General features: G+C 45.5%; 1 protein-coding gene and 1 long non-coding RNA gene across 5 annotated transcripts in view; both read right to left on the bottom strand.

Moving 5' to 3' along the window:
- The window catches only part of LOC310694323 (uncharacterized protein), a 30,160-nt gene extending 21,406 nt beyond the window's left edge, over positions 1-8,754 (bottom strand). For 2 of the 4 annotated variants that reach the window (XM_083477457.1, XM_083477456.1), the window contains exons 1-2: positions 8,598-8,754; positions 2,167-2,289 (exon numbers count right to left, since the gene is read on the bottom strand). The gene's annotated coding sequence lies outside the window, so the exon portion shown is untranslated. Of the gene's footprint in view, positions 1-2,166; positions 2,527-8,597 lie in introns of those variants that run through there. The other 2 variants (XM_083477459.1, XM_083477458.1) reach the window with 1 other exon arrangement.
- Positions 1-16,589, bottom strand: part of LOC310694344 — an 81,176-nt gene that overhangs the window by 52,737 nt on the left and 11,850 nt on the right. The gene's annotated exons all lie outside the window — the stretch shown is intronic.

Raw genomic sequence — 16,589 nt, 5'->3', positions numbered from 1 at the left:
ATAAGGCAGATTTCTTATGTCCTTATGTATAATGGTGATCAAAAGTCATACGATTTCTTCTTTTCTTTAGTAAGCAAAGTTTAAGGGTGAAACAGGAAATTGCAGAGGTCAAATGGATGAAGCTGTTGGTCGAGCCCAAGTACGTTTTGATGTCTTCATTACTTCCTTTATAGGTTTTCCAGAGGAGTTTTGTTTCGCTCTATGGGGTGCGGGCTGAGTTGGTTATTCCCCAGCGGGTTTTCGTGGCTGGGGTGCTGAGTTAAATTCATTTTTGAGGGGGTCTTGAGTGCTCTCTCCCTCAGAGAAGCCTGCCTGCCTTCTCTCTGTGTGAATCTCAAATTTGATATTGTTTGGCCACCCCTGCTTCTGCGGCCTCAATCCCAGGAGAGGAGAGGAGAGCCCTGGAGCAGAGACTCACACACAGTGGCAACCGGGCACCATCCTCTGGGAGCCATTCAACTCTGCTGTGTCTTGTATACAGAAGCATGTTGCCTTCAACATGGGAGGAATAGCACATAGCCATTGTTGCTAGTAGCCATTAATAGCCAGTACGTTTCTGAGCACAATTCAAAGTGTTGGTGCTGACCGTTTAAAGCCCTAAATGGCCTTTGTCCTCAGTGAATTTGTCTAGTCTTCCTTTAGAACCCACCTTGTTTTTGTGAATATTTTTTAAAACTGTTTTTAATATTGCATTTTAATTTTGTTGTTATTACTAATTAATTAAAATTTATCAAATTCATTAAATCCTTCATCTGAGGATCACAGAGCAGTTTACAATATAAAATCACAGTATTTCCCCTCCGTAATGTAACTCACCTTAGGGCAAAGAGAGGGCAATCAATGTTTATTTATTTCAAGACATGTTTACATGGCTTAATTGTAATAACAAACCTCAGATCAGTTTAGAGGGGGGGGGGACAATAAAAGTAGCAATAAGAAAAATCAACAATTTAAAAGTTTCTAAAAAAACCCTCTCACCGGCTTTCTTAAAAGCTCGGCAGGCTTGTCTAAACAATGTTTTTAGCAGGCTCCGACAGTGCAGTGATCTCAATAGCCTGGAGTTCCAATGGGAATAATAATAATAATAATAATAATAATAATAATAATAATAATAATAATGCAGCTTAGTGATCCACTGTGTGAACAAGTCTTTCTTTATATAACTTTTATTAAATTTTATAATTTACATTTCATTTAAACTACCTTAAATCAATGATTTCCCTTCTTCTCTTTTCCGTGGTTCATTTTGCATACCATACATCCCTGCATATTTTACATGAACTCACTAAACCGCTCAGTAATCCATTGTTACATCCATCAGAACTTATTTACACTGTTGAATTTAGTATCGTAATTTGAACAAGCCGTTTCTTTTTGCCCATCCTGGGTCTCCCAATGTACAGTTTGACTGGGCGGCCCTGTTGTGTTTCGTTTGTGGGTTCTGACCTTGTTCTTACGGTTTCATAAGAGGATTGGACAGATCCATGGAAGCAAAAGCTATTGAGGGCCACTGGCCACAACAGCTGTGCTCTGCCTCCACCATCAGAGGAAAGAACGCTTCTGAATCGCAATGTTCGGGTCCTACTTGTTGGATTTGCACAGGCACCCGGTTCGCCACTTGAGAACAGATGCTGGGCTAAGCGAGCCATTAGGATGATCCAGAAAACCCTCCAGGTGTCCCTATTTTCCAGGATTTACAGAAGCCATCCCAGTTTCTGATTTGACCCTGGAATATCCCGCTTTCCCCCTTGCAACAAACCTGTTTTCATCAGAGAAATGCTGGAAGGTATGAGCAGACTCTGGATCTTATGTTCTTATGAGCCTTTATGCTAGTACAGTGGTACCTTGGGTTAAGAACTTACTTCGTTCTGGAGGTCCGTTCTTAACCTGAAACTGTTCTTAACCTGAAGCACCACTTTAGCTAATGGGGCCTCCCGCTGCCGCCGCACGATTTCTCTTCTCATCCTGAAGCAAAGAACCCGAGGTGCTGTTTCTGGGTTAGTGGAGTCTGTAACCTGAAGCGTCTGTAACCTGAAGCGTCCGTAACCCGAAGTACCACCGTATAGTGGGTGGGATGTTTTCTGGGAGGGGCAGGAAACCTCTTGCGGCTGCCCCTGGCAATTCAGCAAGCCCACCTGAGAGACTTCAAAAGGGAGCGGTACTTACATGTCTGGAGGGAATTCAAGAAGAAGCCACAAGTGACAGACCTCAGGAACGCAGCTCAGCTCAGTTAAACTGAAAGCGAAGGTAGATCTCAGCGCACAGAGAGGAGGAGGAGGGTGGGGAGGCCTTTGGAGAAAGAACAGAAACTGCATCTAAATTTGGGTTCTGGGGAATTTTGGAGGGCTAGTTCAATCTCGCTCAACCTCCAACTCGGAGCATTGGCCCAACAGCCAGAGTTGAAAATTGTACACATTTGTTTTATGAAGATTTTTGCAGCACTTGGTTGTAAAAAAAACCCCCAAAACAACGCCTCTTTCCCCGAATCGTTGGAATACTCCATGCATCTTATTTGCTATGGATTTAAAAATGAAAGGAAACCTCAAAGCGGTTTACCAAACAGCGAAGCAATAAATTCCAGCAAGCCTGCAACTCACATGGGGTCAACGTCCCAGCATCTCCCTGCCTCTTGATATCTGGCAACTCTAATCTTCTCGGCACACAATAAAAAGCATATTTGTTAAGGCAAAGTCTGTCCAGACATGCGGAACGTGAGCATGTGTTTTAATCTGGTGTTTATTGCCAGCTTTTTAAGGGTTTAAAAATACAGTAAGCCCGCAACTTATATGCACATTTAACTTGTGCGTATTCCTCTTTACATGTGTGTGTGGGGGGGAATAATAATTTTTAATTAAAAAGGGGTCAGTATTCCAGGAAAAATGACTTTCGCCATCCCAACCGCCATCAGACCCAAAGTGTTTTGACTATGCGCAATCTTGGTGTATTTCAAAATGTTGCCACACTAACGCATCAATTTCTTACAAATGAGGAATAAGTATTATGAGGCACCTGTAACATTGCCAATTCTGCCAACCGAAGCGGCCTAATAGGTGAATATCGTCTAAGGCGATCTCGCAGGTACATTCATCCCAAGCTCTTTTTTTTTAAATTGATTTTAACATATACATTATAAAATGTACCACAAAACTTATCACATACAATCTTTTTAGACTTCCATCAGCACCTCTGATGATCCACCGTTTTAACCACTTCTTATGCATTTCTTAACTTTATATTGCCTTTACATCTCTTAACAAATCATCCTTCCCCTTCTCCATTTTTGCAATTCTTCCAATAATACTCCTCACAAAACTTCTTGCAAACCTACAAACGTCGTCTCATCTTCACAAATACTTTTCAAGTAGTCCTTAAATTTACTCCAGTCTTCCGTGAATTTCTGGTCCCACCGGTTTCGAATCCTTCCTGTTAGTTTATCTAGTTCCGCATAGTCCATTAACTTCATTCTCCATTCTTCAATCGTCGGTAATTCTTCTTGCTTCCATTTTTGGGCCAGTAATATTCTTGCTGCTGTTATTTCATATAAGAAGAGCTTACATTCCTTTCTATTTATATCACTCCCCACAATGCCCAGTAAAAATGCTTCTGGTTTCTTTATGAATGTATATTTCAACATTTTTTTCATCTCATTATATATCATCTCCCAGAAGCATTTCACCTTTTTACATTCCCACCACATGTGATAAAATGTTCCCTCTTTTTGTTTACATTTCCAACATTTATTACTGACTTTATACATTTTCGCTAACTTGAGAGGTGTTATATACCATCTATACATCATTTTCATCACATTTTCTTTTAGGGCATTGCATGCACATTCATCCAAAGTTCTTAAGGGCTTTAATATTCGAACAGTAACACCTTGAACTTGGCCGGGAAGCAAATCGGCAGGCAGTGCAGGTCTCTGAGCACGGGTGGCATATAGGCTGCTGAGAGTTGTAGACCAGTCCCCTGTGGAGAGCCAAAAGTTCCCCCATGCCCAGTCTAAATGAAACCTCCATGTACAGCAGCAGTCTACCTCTGAGCAAATGGATGCAGAGCACCCAGGGAAATCTTATCTCTGTTCACTGCTGTACCCACTGGCTGCTGATCAAGATGGAATGAAATCCATGCTATCAGCAGCCCGATCCACAAACATGCTCCTTCTGTTTGTTGCTGCGTGATTCAGATTTCTGGAAAAGGGAGAGGAAACTTGGTGTGTGTGTGTGTGTGTGTGTGTGTGTTGTTTGCTCTTAAGTGTTTGGTCTGGATAATTCAGCTGCTGTCTGTCCGGAACTAGGTATGACATAGTTTCATTGTTTAAGGAAGAGACTGATTGCTAAAGCAGAAAACACCTGCAGGAGTTAGAGGCTTCTTGGAGGAAGTGAAATCCTTCTCCTCTTCTTCTTTTTCCCCCTTCCAGGAAATGAAGTAAGCCAGCTAATGAAGAATACACATTTTGCTCACTTCCAGATTGGAGACCATGCCATTTGACAGTCCTGCTGCCTGTGTTACCCAAGAACATAAGAAGAGACACGATGGATCATGCCAATGGCCTATCTTGTCCAGCGTTGTGTCCTCGCAGTGACCAACCCAGGGACCCCCAGGAGAAATCTGCAAGCAGGACCGGAGCGCTTTAAAGCCCTAAACGGCCTCAGCCCAGTATACCTGGAGGAGCGTCTCCACCCCCATTGTTCTGCCCAGATGCTGAGGTCCAGCACCGAGGGCCTTCTCGTGGTTCCCTCATTGTGAGAAGCAAAGCTACATGGAACCAGGCAGAGGGCCTTCTCGGTAGTGGCACCCGCCCTGTGGAACGCCCTCCTGTCAGATGTCAAAGAGATAAGCAACTACCTGAGATTCAGAAGACATCTGAAGGCAGCCCTGTTCAGGGAAGTTTTTAATGCGTGACATCTTAGCGTATTTTTGGTCTTTTGTTGGAAGCTGCCCAGAGTGGCTGGGGAAACCCAGCCAGATGGGCGGGGTACAAATAATAATAAATTATTTATTATTATTATTATTTATTACCCTTCTGCCCTCTCCAGCAACTGGTACAGTGGTGCCTTGCAAGACGAAAAGAATCCGTTCTGTGATTCTCTTCGTCTAGCGGTTTTTTCGTCTTGCGAAGCAAGCCCATTGACAGATTAGCGGATTAGCGCTATTAGCGCTATTAGCGGCTTTTAGCGGCTTATCTGCTGATCGGATCAGCTGATAAGCGGATTAGCGGCTTAGAAAGGGGGGGAGGGGGGGAAACCAGCAGGAACTCGCAAGACATTGTCGTCTTGCGAAGCAAGCCCATAGGAAATTCGTTTTGCGAAGCACCTCCAAAACGGAAAACTCTTTCGTCTAGCGAGTTTTCCGTCTTGCGAGGCATTCGTCTTGCGGGGCACCACTGTATTCAGAAGCACTGTTGGCTCCGATTGTGGAGGCAGAGTAGAGCCATTGTGCCTAGCAGCCATCAGCAGCCTTCTTCCCGAAATTGTTTGATCCTCTTTTAAAACCATCCACGTCGGAGGCCATCACCAGGCCCTCCTATTTTCCAGGGACAGCCCCAGATTTACAGAAGCCACCCCAGTTTCTGATTTGATCCCAGAATGTCCTGCTTTTGCTTAAAGTGACCACTGACCATTCGGTCCAGTTGTGGACGACTCTGGAGTTGCGGCGCTCATCTCACTTTATTGGCCGAGGGAGGTGGTATTAAGCTTCCGGGTCATGTGGCCAGCATGACTAAGCCGCTTCTGGCGAACCAGAGCAGCGCACGGAAACGCTGTTTACCTTCCCGCCGGAGCGGTACCTATTTATCTACCTGCACTTTGATGTGCTTTTGAACTGCTAGGTTGGCAGGAGCAGGGACCGAGCAACGGGAGCTCACCCCGTTGCAGGGATTCGAACCACTGACCTTCTGATTGGCAAGTCCTAGGCTCTGTGGTTTAACCCACAGTGCCACCCGCGTCCCTGCTTTTGCTTAGGTTGTCACTATTTTCATCAGAGAATGTTGGAGGGTATGGAGTTATGTGACCTCCCTGAGCCAAGGAAGGTAAAAAAGGGAAAGGGAAAGGACCCCTGGACAGTTAAGTCCAGTCAAAGGCGACTATCGGGTTGCAGTGCTCATCTCACTTTTCAGGCCGAGGGAGCCGGCGTTTGTCCACAGACAGCTTTCCAGGTGCTGTGGCCAGCAGGACTAAACCGCTTCTGGCGCAACAGAAGACCGTGACGGAAACTAGAGCGCACAGAAACGCCATTTACCTTCCCGCCATAGCGGTACCTATTTATCTACTTGCACTGGTGTGCTTTCGAACTGCTCGGTTGGCAGGAGCTGGGGCAGAGCAGTGGGAGCTCACACCGTCATGCGGATTCAAACCTCCAACCTTCCGATCAGCAAGCCCAAGAGGCTCATTGGTTTAGACTGCAGCGCCGCCCGCATCAAGGAGATAAGTAACCAAATAACCTTCAGAAGGCATCTGAAGGCAGCCCTGTATTGGGAAGGTTTTAAATGTTTTATTATAGCTTTATATATGTTGGAAGTCACCCAGAGTGGCTGTGGCTGCCCAGTCAGAATTACTATTATTATTATTGAATATGATGTCCCTATTTTCATCGGATAAATGTTGGAGGGCATGCATCACTTCCTCCTGCAAGGCGATGAGTCTTCTCTACACTGGAGAGAATATGCCCCCAAATAATATTGATTTCTGGGAACTCTGAGTAGAGAGCTGTGCTGCTCTTGCACTGAGGTCTTGTATTCAGGCTGTGATAGGAATTTTATGGCCTTAGATATATGGTAATGTTCATAACTGTACGTCAAAGTGCAAGTAGATAAATAGGTACCTCTCTGGCAGGAAGGTAAACGGCGTTTCCGTGCGCTGCTCTGGTTCGCCAGAAGTGGCTTAGTCCTGCTGGCCACATGACCCGGAAGCTGTACGCCGGCTCCATCGGCCATTAAAGCGAGATGAGCGCTGCAACCCCAGAGTCGGTCACAACTGGACCTAATGGTCAGGGGTCCCTTTACCTTTACCTTATACACTGCTTCACCACTTGCAAAAGGCCTATAGTAGGTGTTGTTCCTCCTTCTATGAGGTTGGCACACAGTTCCAGGCGGCCAGCACCCAGAGGTGTCCTGGCCTAGAAAGACCCCTCAATGATCTTCCATCTTTTTTATGGGATTACCTCCTTTTTCTGCATTCACAGCAGACTCCACAAAATCAACACACACTTCCATGAGAAAGCCATTGGCCATTCCTGTCACGTGGCGTCACGGTCACCTAGGAAGAACTTTCTGATACCAAGAGCTGTTTGCCAGTGGAATGGACTCTGTCAGGAGGCGGCAGACTCGCCTTCCTTGGAGATTTTTAAGCAGAAGTTTGGTGGCCGCCTGCCAGGAATTCTCCAGCTGTGATTCCTGATTTGCCCGGGGGTGGGGCTAGATGACCCTCAGGGTCCCTTCCAACTCTACAATTCTCTGGCTAGATGCTAAGCCCAATTTTTATGTTATTTATTCGCCACAACAGCAGAGGAGGCAGGAGAAGGAACAGGATTTGGATGGCTAGTGATGGGCAACGCAAAGACCCCTTTTGGCTGAGGCAAGGGAAGATCGCTTAGACTTAGAGCACGTGTTATGTACTGAAGTTCTCACCCTGGGCCAGCAGGGGGATACTGTAGATAGTTATGCAAATAAGGGATTGAAAGTGACATTCAGCCATTGGATAGTCTTAGAAAATTGTTACAGTTACATTGCACTGGAGCTCTATATAAGCAGGCTGACTGAACCCTTCAGTTCAGTTCTGTCCTGGCCTGTGAATAAACAAGAGTTGTTAGAAGAATCGCTGTGTCGTCTGATATGTTCACCCACAACTTAACAGCATGGGTGGGCAAACTAAGGCCCGGGGGCCGGATGTGGCCTAATCACCTTCTAAATCTGGCCCTCGGACGGCCCAGGAATCTGTGTGTTTTTACATGAGTAGAATGTGTCCTTTTAGTTAAAATGCATCTCTGGGGTATTTGTGGGGCATAGGAATTCATTCATTCCCCCCCAAAAAATTAATATAGTTCGGCCCCCCACAAGGTCTGAGGGACAGTGGTCCGGCCCCCTGCTGAAAAGGTTGCTGACCCCTGACTTAGAGGCAGGGATCAAAACAGCCGCCAGAGGCATGTGCCCAAGTTTTTGGGGAAGGGGCCAATTGGGCGGTGGGGTTTCAGGATGCTTTGACTACAAAATGCTTGTCAGATGGGGATGAAAGTGAGGAACTGCTCTTCAGAAGAGGCGTCCCCAGCCTCCTTTGGCTGCCAGCCACAGGTTTGTAAAGTTTCCTTCCGTTATTATTGTACATTGAGGTTCTTTCCCCTTTTCTAAATGCACGGCCGTCCCTCTCACGTGGCAGCTGCAGACACATAGTCCAAACAGTATCCTTCCTCAGACGTTTCCTCTGGCGCATAGAACACTTTGGGACATTTTGGGTATTCTCTGCGACTGAGGCGAGTTCCAGCAGGAAACTCATTCATCTGTTCTTTCGCTTCTGGGTCCCTTAAAACTCCTCGCCTGATAATTAGGGTGTGATGCAATCCCCTTCCAAAATAGAATCGAGCTACAAAAAACCACCACCTACGTAGCGGGGAAGGGCTGTAGATCACAGTGGTTAGAGCACCTGCTTTGTGCACAGAATGTCTCCTTCCTCGAAATCCTGGGGAGATGCTGCCAGTCAGTGTAGACAGTGCTGAGCTACATGGGACAATGGTCTGCTTCCACTGCTCCTGCCTAACCCAGTGCTTTGATTGGAACCATGAGGACTGGAATCTTGCCCTCTCATAGAAGCATAGAATCATAGAATCATAGAGTTGGAAGAGACCACAAGGGCCACTGAGTCCAACCCCCTGCCAAGCAGGAAACACCATCAGAGCACTCCTGACATATGGTTGTCAAGCCTCTGCTTAAAGACCTCCAAAGCAGGAGACTCCACCACACTCCTTGGCAGCAAATTCCACTGTCAAACAGCTCTTACTGTCAGGAAGTTCTTCCTAATGTTTAGGTGGAATCTTCTTTCTTGTAGTTTGGATCCATTGCTCCGTGTCCGCTTCTCTGGAGGAGCAGAAAACAACCTTTCTCCCTCCTCTATGTGACATCCTTTTATATATTTGAACATGGCTATCATATCACCCCTTAACCTCCTCTTCTCCAGGCTAAACATGCCCAGCTCCCTTAGCCGTTCCTCATAAGGCATCGTTTCCAGGCCTTTGACCATTTTGGTTGCCCTCCTCTGGACACGTTCCAGGTGAGGTCTGACCAGAGCAGAATACAGTGGCACTATTACTTCCCTTGATCTAGATGCTATACTCCTATTGATGAGGCCCAGAATTGCATTGGCTTTTTTAGCTGCCGCGTCACACTGTTGGCTCATGTCAAGTTTGTGGTCAACCAAGACTCCTAGATAGAATTGTAGAGTAGGAAGGAACCACATCTAGTCCAACCCCCTACAACGCAGGAATCTCATTGAAAGCATCCATGACGGATGGCCATCCAAACTCTTAATAATAATAATAATAATAATAATAATAATAATAATAAATTTATTATTTATACCCTGCCCATCTGGCTCAGTTTCCCCAGCCACTCTGGGCGGCTCCCAATCAAGTGTTAAAAACAATACAGCATTAAATATTAAAAACTTCCCTGAACAGGGCTGCCTTCAGATTTCTTTTAAAGATAGGATAGCTGCTTATTTCCTTCACATCTGGTGGGAGGGCGTTCCACAGGGTGGGCGCCACTACCAAGAAGGCCCTCTGCCTGGCTCCCTGTAACTTGGCTTCTCGCAATGAGGGAACCGCCAGAAGGCCCTTGGCACTGGACCTCAGTGTCTGGGCTGAACGATGGGGGTGGAGACGCTCCTTCAGGTATACTGGGCTGAGGCTGTTTAGGGCTTTCAAGGTCAACACCAACACTTTGAATTGTGCTCGGAAACGTACTGGGAGCCAATGCAAACCTTCAAGTAAGGAGAGCCCACAACCTCCCTAGGGGAGACTGTTCCTCTGCCGATCAACTTTTCCTGAGCTTTAATCAAAATCTCCTTTCCTGTAACTTGAAGCTGTTGGGTCGAGTCCTACCCTCCAGCGCAGGAGAAAACAAGTTTATTCCCTCTTCCGTGTGACAGCCCTTGAGATATTTGAAGATGGCTATCCTATCTCTCCTCAACCGTTCCTCATAAGGCTTGGTTTCCAGACCCTTGAGCATCTCTGTCGTCCTCTTCTGGACACGTTCCAGAATGACGTTGGATAGAACATTTCTGGAGCAGTGGGAACTGCTCCTCTCCCCAGCACACCCATGTTTCTTTAGAGGGAAATGAGCTGGTTTTTCAAGTTTGATGCGGCACTTGGATGAGAACAGCACCAATTGGCTAACACCAAGGAAGTCACGAAGGCGCTTCCTCCCTATCCAAGATCAGTCTCTTTAAAATGATTCTTTCTTTCTTTCTTTCTTTCTTTCTTTCTTTCTTTCTTTCTTTCTTTCTTTCTTGGCAAATCCTGAATGTGTGCATGTGTGCAAGCAGACAAATGTGATGCTAGGGCATGGGGCAAAAGGAGATGCGCTCCATGAATTCAGCAGTGGAAAGGAAAGGCTTTTGACTCACCTGGCATTATAAATTATCTGCATATTTACATGTCTATTATAATTGCTCACTGTATTTTATTCATTATTATTTATGTTCCATTTGTTGTTGTTGTTTAGTCGTTTAGTCATGTCCGCCTCTTCGTGACCCCATGGACCAGAGCACGCCAGGCACTCCTGTCTTCCCGCAGTTTGGTCAAACTCATGCTGGTAGCTTCGAGAACACTGTCCCACCATCTCGTCCTCTGTTGTCCCCTTCTCCTTGTGCCCTCCATCTTTCCCTGATGTCTTTTCCAGGGAGTCTTCTCTTCTCATGAGGTGGCCAAAGTCTTGGAGCCTCAGCTTCACGATCTGTCCTTCCAGTGAGCACTCAGGGCTGATTTCCTTCAGAATGGAGAGGTTGGATCTTCTTGCAGTCCATGGGACTCTCAAGAGTCTCCTCCAGCACCAGAATTCAAAAGCATCCATTCTTCAGCGATCAGCCTTCTTTATGGTCCAGCTCTCACTTCCATACATCACTACTGGGAAAATCATAGCTTTAACTAGACAGACCTTTGTTGGCAAAGTGATGTCTCTGCTTTTTAAGATGCTGTCTAGGTTTGCCATCGCCTTTCTCCCAATATATGTTCCATTATAGGTTATTATTTCAGGATTCTAACCTATTTTATCCAACCTTAACAAGTAAAAAGACACAAACACAACCCAAGACCCAAAGAATAGAAAGGTTGTCCCAGGCAGAAGCGTGGCATTTATCAAGGGTGCCTCTATTTGGTTTGAGGCGCAGGACCTCGAATGTACCTGCGGTCTGTTTCAACCGCATAGATGGACAACTTCAGCCTAAATATAGGTCTGAAATGGCAAGTTAGAAGCCTGGTTTCCTGTTTTCAGCTTGGGGGGGGGGGGAGACAGATGAAAAAGGCCATCAGATAACAAACACACTCCTGTGCTTTTCTAGGTAAATGATTTTGGGCATGGGGCTAGTCCTCATGAGTTTTGCTAGGCTGGCAAGTTAGTCTGAATCAGGGGTGGGCATCTCAGATGATGGCAACTATAAGGTAAAGGTAAAGGACCCATGACAGTTAAGTCCAGTAGCGAACGACTCTGGGGTTGCGGCGCTCATCTCGCTTTACAGGCCGAGGGAGCCAGCGCTTGTCCGCAGACAGTTTTTCCAGGTCATGTGGCCAGCATGACTAAGCCGCTTCTGGCGAACCAGAGCAGTGCACGGAAATGCCATTTACCTTCCCGCCAGAGCGGTACCTATTTATCTACTTGCATTTTGATGTGCTTTCGAACTGCTAGGTTGGCAGGAGCAGGGACTGAGCAACGGGAGCTCACCCCGTCACAGGGATTTGAACCGCCGACCTTCCGATCAGCAAGCCCAAGAGGCTCAGTGGTTTAGACCACAGCGCCACCTGTGTCCTGATGACAACTATAGCTCACTCCTATTATCATCTCTGGCCAATTGGCCATGTCATCAATTGGGGAGCTGAACAACATCTGGATGGCTGGAATAGATTGTAAGCCTGTGGCTCTATCTTTCTAAATCCTCTTGTTGCCTTTGGCACCTGTCTATCTTGGGAGACCACGGAGGAGTGTGCCTTTGCGGGTGAAGCCAAACCATCGGAAAGTTACAGCGCCTTCTGTGGCTGTAGAGACTGATAGGGGAGAGACATGTTTTGTTGCAGCTGGGGCAGATGAAGGCGTCCGGTTGTGTTGCTGCAGATGCACCATGGCGTTTCTTTGTTGTTGTTGTTGTTGTTTTTTCCCCCTCGGAAACAGGAGTAGTAGTATTTATTTCATTAAAAGTGTTTATAATTCTTTTTTTTAAAAAATAAATATTTATTAAGCTTTTCAACATTGTTACAGAATGAAAAAGAAAAAGAAAAGAAAAAACAAAATACAAAAAATACAAAATAAAAAGATGTTAAAAACAATTCGAATTTTTTGTCACTTATCTTTCATTAACTTATTTCCCGGACCTCCTCATACCTCCCTTTTTTGTATTCCAATTCAAATTTATTTCATTCAGCAATTTCTTACCCTCCTTCTTACATCCTGATCTTTAATCTAAATATATATTATAATAACCTTAAATTTTGATCTATTAAAAAACCAATTTTTTCATATTCTTTTAACCTTTACAGCTAGAAGCCACCACCTCAATCCAATATCATTTTAACATTCATTAATTTTGCAATATTTCTGTAAATAGTCTTCAAATTTCTTCCAATCTTCTTTCACCGTCTCTTCCCCCTGATCTCGAATTCTGCCAGTCATTTCTGCCAGTTCCATGTAGTCAATCACTTTCATCTGCCATTCTTCCAAGGTGGGTAGTTCTTGTGTTTTCCAATACTTTGCGATGAGTATTCTTGCTGCTGTTGTAGCATACATAAAAAAAGTTCTGTCCTTCTTTTGCACCAATTGGCCAACAATGCCCAAGAGAAAGGCCTCTGGAGTAGTGTGACATTTCCTGGAGCCCTGGGGTGGCAAAAAAGTGTGACCAGAGCAGCACACGGAAACGCCGTTTACCTTCCCGCCAGAGCGGTACCTATTTATCTACTTGCACTTTGACGTGCTTTCGAACTGCTAGGTTGGCAGGAGCAGGGACTGGGATTCGAACCGCTGACCTTCTGATCGGCAAGTCCTAGGCTCTGTGGTTTAACTCACAGCGCCACCCGCGTCCAACATGGGGATTAGCAGCTAATAAAAATTTGGGGGCCCTTTTGTTTGGGGCTTCCATCTTGTTCCACCGTGTGGCAGGTGGGAGTCCTGTCGCGATAGTCTTCAATAAAGACCAAGCCTACTGGCTGCTGTTTTGCTCTGGTATTCCTGGCTGGTGTCCTTGTTTTGTATCCAAGGCAGCCCTCAGATTTCTCCGTAACAACAGCTTCAGGGCGAGCAGAGAAGCAGAAGGGGAAAACGTAACCTCAGAACCACACCGTAAGGCCATCCCCAACCTCTCTCACCACCAAGGAAATGGAACGAGAGAGTAGTAAGAGAACCCACACAAGTGATGCTGACAGAAACCTCCCCCCACCCCACTCACCATTCCCCCTCTTCCCCCCTCTTTTCTTCCCAACCTAACACTGCATGCAACACTATATCTCACAACAAATGAAAAAGGATCTGCAGAAAACACAGCCTGAAAAAGGAGACAATGCAGGGCTGTTGTTGTTTTTTGTAAACTAAGAAATCTTTAATAATAATAATAATAATAATAATAATAATAATAATAATAATAATAATTTATTATTTATACCCCGCCCATCTGGCTGGGTTTCCCCAGCCACTCTGGGCGGCTTCCAACTGAATATTAAAAACAGTACAGCTTCAAACATTAAAAACTTCCCTAAAGAGGGCTGCCTTCAGATGACTTTTAAAAGTAAAATAGTTGTTTATTGCTTTGACATCTGCTGGGAGGGCGTTCCACAGGGCAGGCGCCACTACCGAGAAGGCCCTCTGCCTGGTTCCCTGTAACCTTCTCGCAATGAGGAAACCGTCAGAAGGCGCTCAGAGCTGGATCTCAGTGTCCGGGCTGAACGATGGGGATGGAGACGCTCCTTCAGGTATACTGGACCGAGGCAATTTAGGGCTTTAAAGGTCAGCAGCAACACTTTGAATTGTGCTCGGAAACGTACTGGGAGCCAATGCAGATCTCTCAGAACCGGTGTTATGTGGTCCCGGCGGCCACTCCCAGTCACCAGTCTAGCTGCTGCATTCTGGATTAATTGCAGCTTCCGGGTCACCTTCAAAGGTAGCCCCACGTAGAGCGCGTTGCAGTAGTCCAAGAGGGAGATAACTAGAGCATTCACCACTCTGGCAAGACAGTCCGCGGGCAGGTAGGGTCTTAGCCTGCGTACCAGGTGGAGCTGGTAGACAGCTGCCCTGGACACAGAATTAACCTGTGCCTCCATGGACAGTTGTGAGTCCAAAATTACTCCCAGGCTGCACACCTGTTCCTTCAGGGGCACAGTTACCCCATTCAGGACCAGGGAATCCCCCACACCCGCCCGCCCCCTGTGCCCCCCAAAACAGTACTTCTGTCTTGTCAGGATTCAACCTCAATCTGAATAAAAATAAATTTTAAAAGTAACCTCAGGTGCGGTGTTGCACAAAGTACCCACTGTTCAATTTTTGCTTCTCACACAGCTGTTCAAGGCAGAGGAGCCTTGCCAGCAGGAAAAGTTGGCAACTCTTGCTTGTGCCCCTTCTTCTGTAATCAAATGCAGGGCTTGGGGAGATTTTGGAAGTAGGTAACGGAAACCTCATTCTTCTCTACCTTATCTTTTGTTTATTTGTTCTGGGCAAACAATTCGGGGGTTTCTTTTTCCACTGTTGCTCAGAAAAGTATAAATATCTTGACCAAAGCTGCCTCTATCTTTGTGCGGTTTCCTTCTCCTGTATGTGTGAGAGCCGCAATAATACAACTTAAACCGACTCAGGTTTGGAGGTGCATAGACTTGCGTCAGAAATGCCCACAAACGCCTCAGGGACATTCAGATCCCAGCCCAACCCCATTAGCAACCCATCGCCTCACCTTGCCTTCTAAAATAACATTAAGCAGGCTCTCTGCAGAGCAAAGGGGTGGATTTTTCATTTTTTAAAAAAATCTAAAGCTCTCTCTTTTTTTTAATGTCTCCCTTCAGCCAAAAAGGGTTCAGAGAATGGCTTGCAAATCACACACACACACATGCAAATCAGTCTTGACCTTCAGGCTTAGGAGTTAAAAATGTTGTTGTTGTTGTTTAGTTGTTTAGTCGTGTCCGACTCTTCATGCCCCCCTGGAGCAGAGCACGCCAGGCACTCCTGTCTTCCACTGTCTCCCGCAGTTTGGGCAAACTCATGCTGGTAGCGTTGAGAACACTGTCCCACCCTCTCGTCCTCTGTCATCCCCTTCTCCTTGGGCCCTCCATCTTCCCCAACATCAGGGTCTTTTCCAGGGAGTCTTCTCTTCTCATGAGGTGGCCAAAGTCTTGGAGCCTCAGCTTCAGGATCTGTCCTTCCAGTTAGCACTCAGGGCTGATTTCCTTCAGAATGGAGAGGTTTGATCTTCTTGCAGTCCATGGGACTCTCAAGAGTCTCCTCCAGCACCACAATTCAAAAGCATCAATTCTTCGGTGATCAGCCTTCTTTATGATCCAGCTCTCACTTCCATACATCACTACTGGGAAAACCATAGCTTTGACTATACGGACCTTGTTGGCAAGGTGATGTCTCTGCTTTTTAAGATGCTGTCTAGGTTTGTCATTGCTTTTCTCCCAAGAAGCAGGCATCTTTTAATTTCGTGGCTGCTGTCACCATCTGCAGGGTGAAGAGATACCAAAGCTTGCTTTTCTCTTCCCTTCTCTGCTGATTTCTTTATTTTATTATTATTATTTAATAAATTAGCATACCCTCCTACACCCATAGATTTCAAGGTGGGTTCACAACAGAAATTCTTTGCTGTCTTTTGTAAGAACGATAATGTTTCTGCGTTTAGTGGCGCCAATATGTGTCACCAGCTGCTACATACTGTTGTCGGGGGGAAAAACAGCATTTATCTCAGGCTCATTCTCTGAGCGAATGATAAGGATGGGGGAATATCTCAGTTTCAGGTTCACTCAGGTTCTAGTTTTGCCGATCTTAAGTTTAACGTAATAAGGTCAAAGGGAGTCCATCTAGTCCACCATGCTTTTCTCACAGGGGCCAGTGGCGGATTTACGTATAATAATAATAATAAATTTTATTTATACCCTGCCTTCCCCAGTCAAGACTGGGCACAGGGAGGCTAACACCAGGTATAGAAACAATTGATTAAAATACAACTTAAAAACAAGATTAAAGTACAACATTAAAATGCAGCCTCATTTCAGTAGAAACTCAAATAAAAAACGTTTCAATTTTTTATATTTTACATTTTTATCAAAATGTGCTCAGAAAGTCAGGCTATGAAAGCTTGATAGAAATAAAATAAATACGATCCTCCACTTTTCTTTCATTTTCTCCCTTAATTCAACTT

Source organism: Podarcis liolepis (genome assembly GCF_965112155.1).
Source record: "Podarcis liolepis genome assembly, chromosome: 15".
In the NCBI taxonomy this organism is placed as follows: Eukaryota; Metazoa; Chordata; class Lepidosauria; order Squamata; family Lacertidae; genus Podarcis; species Podarcis liolepis.
This window is presented reverse-complemented; position numbering and strand designations above follow the sequence as displayed.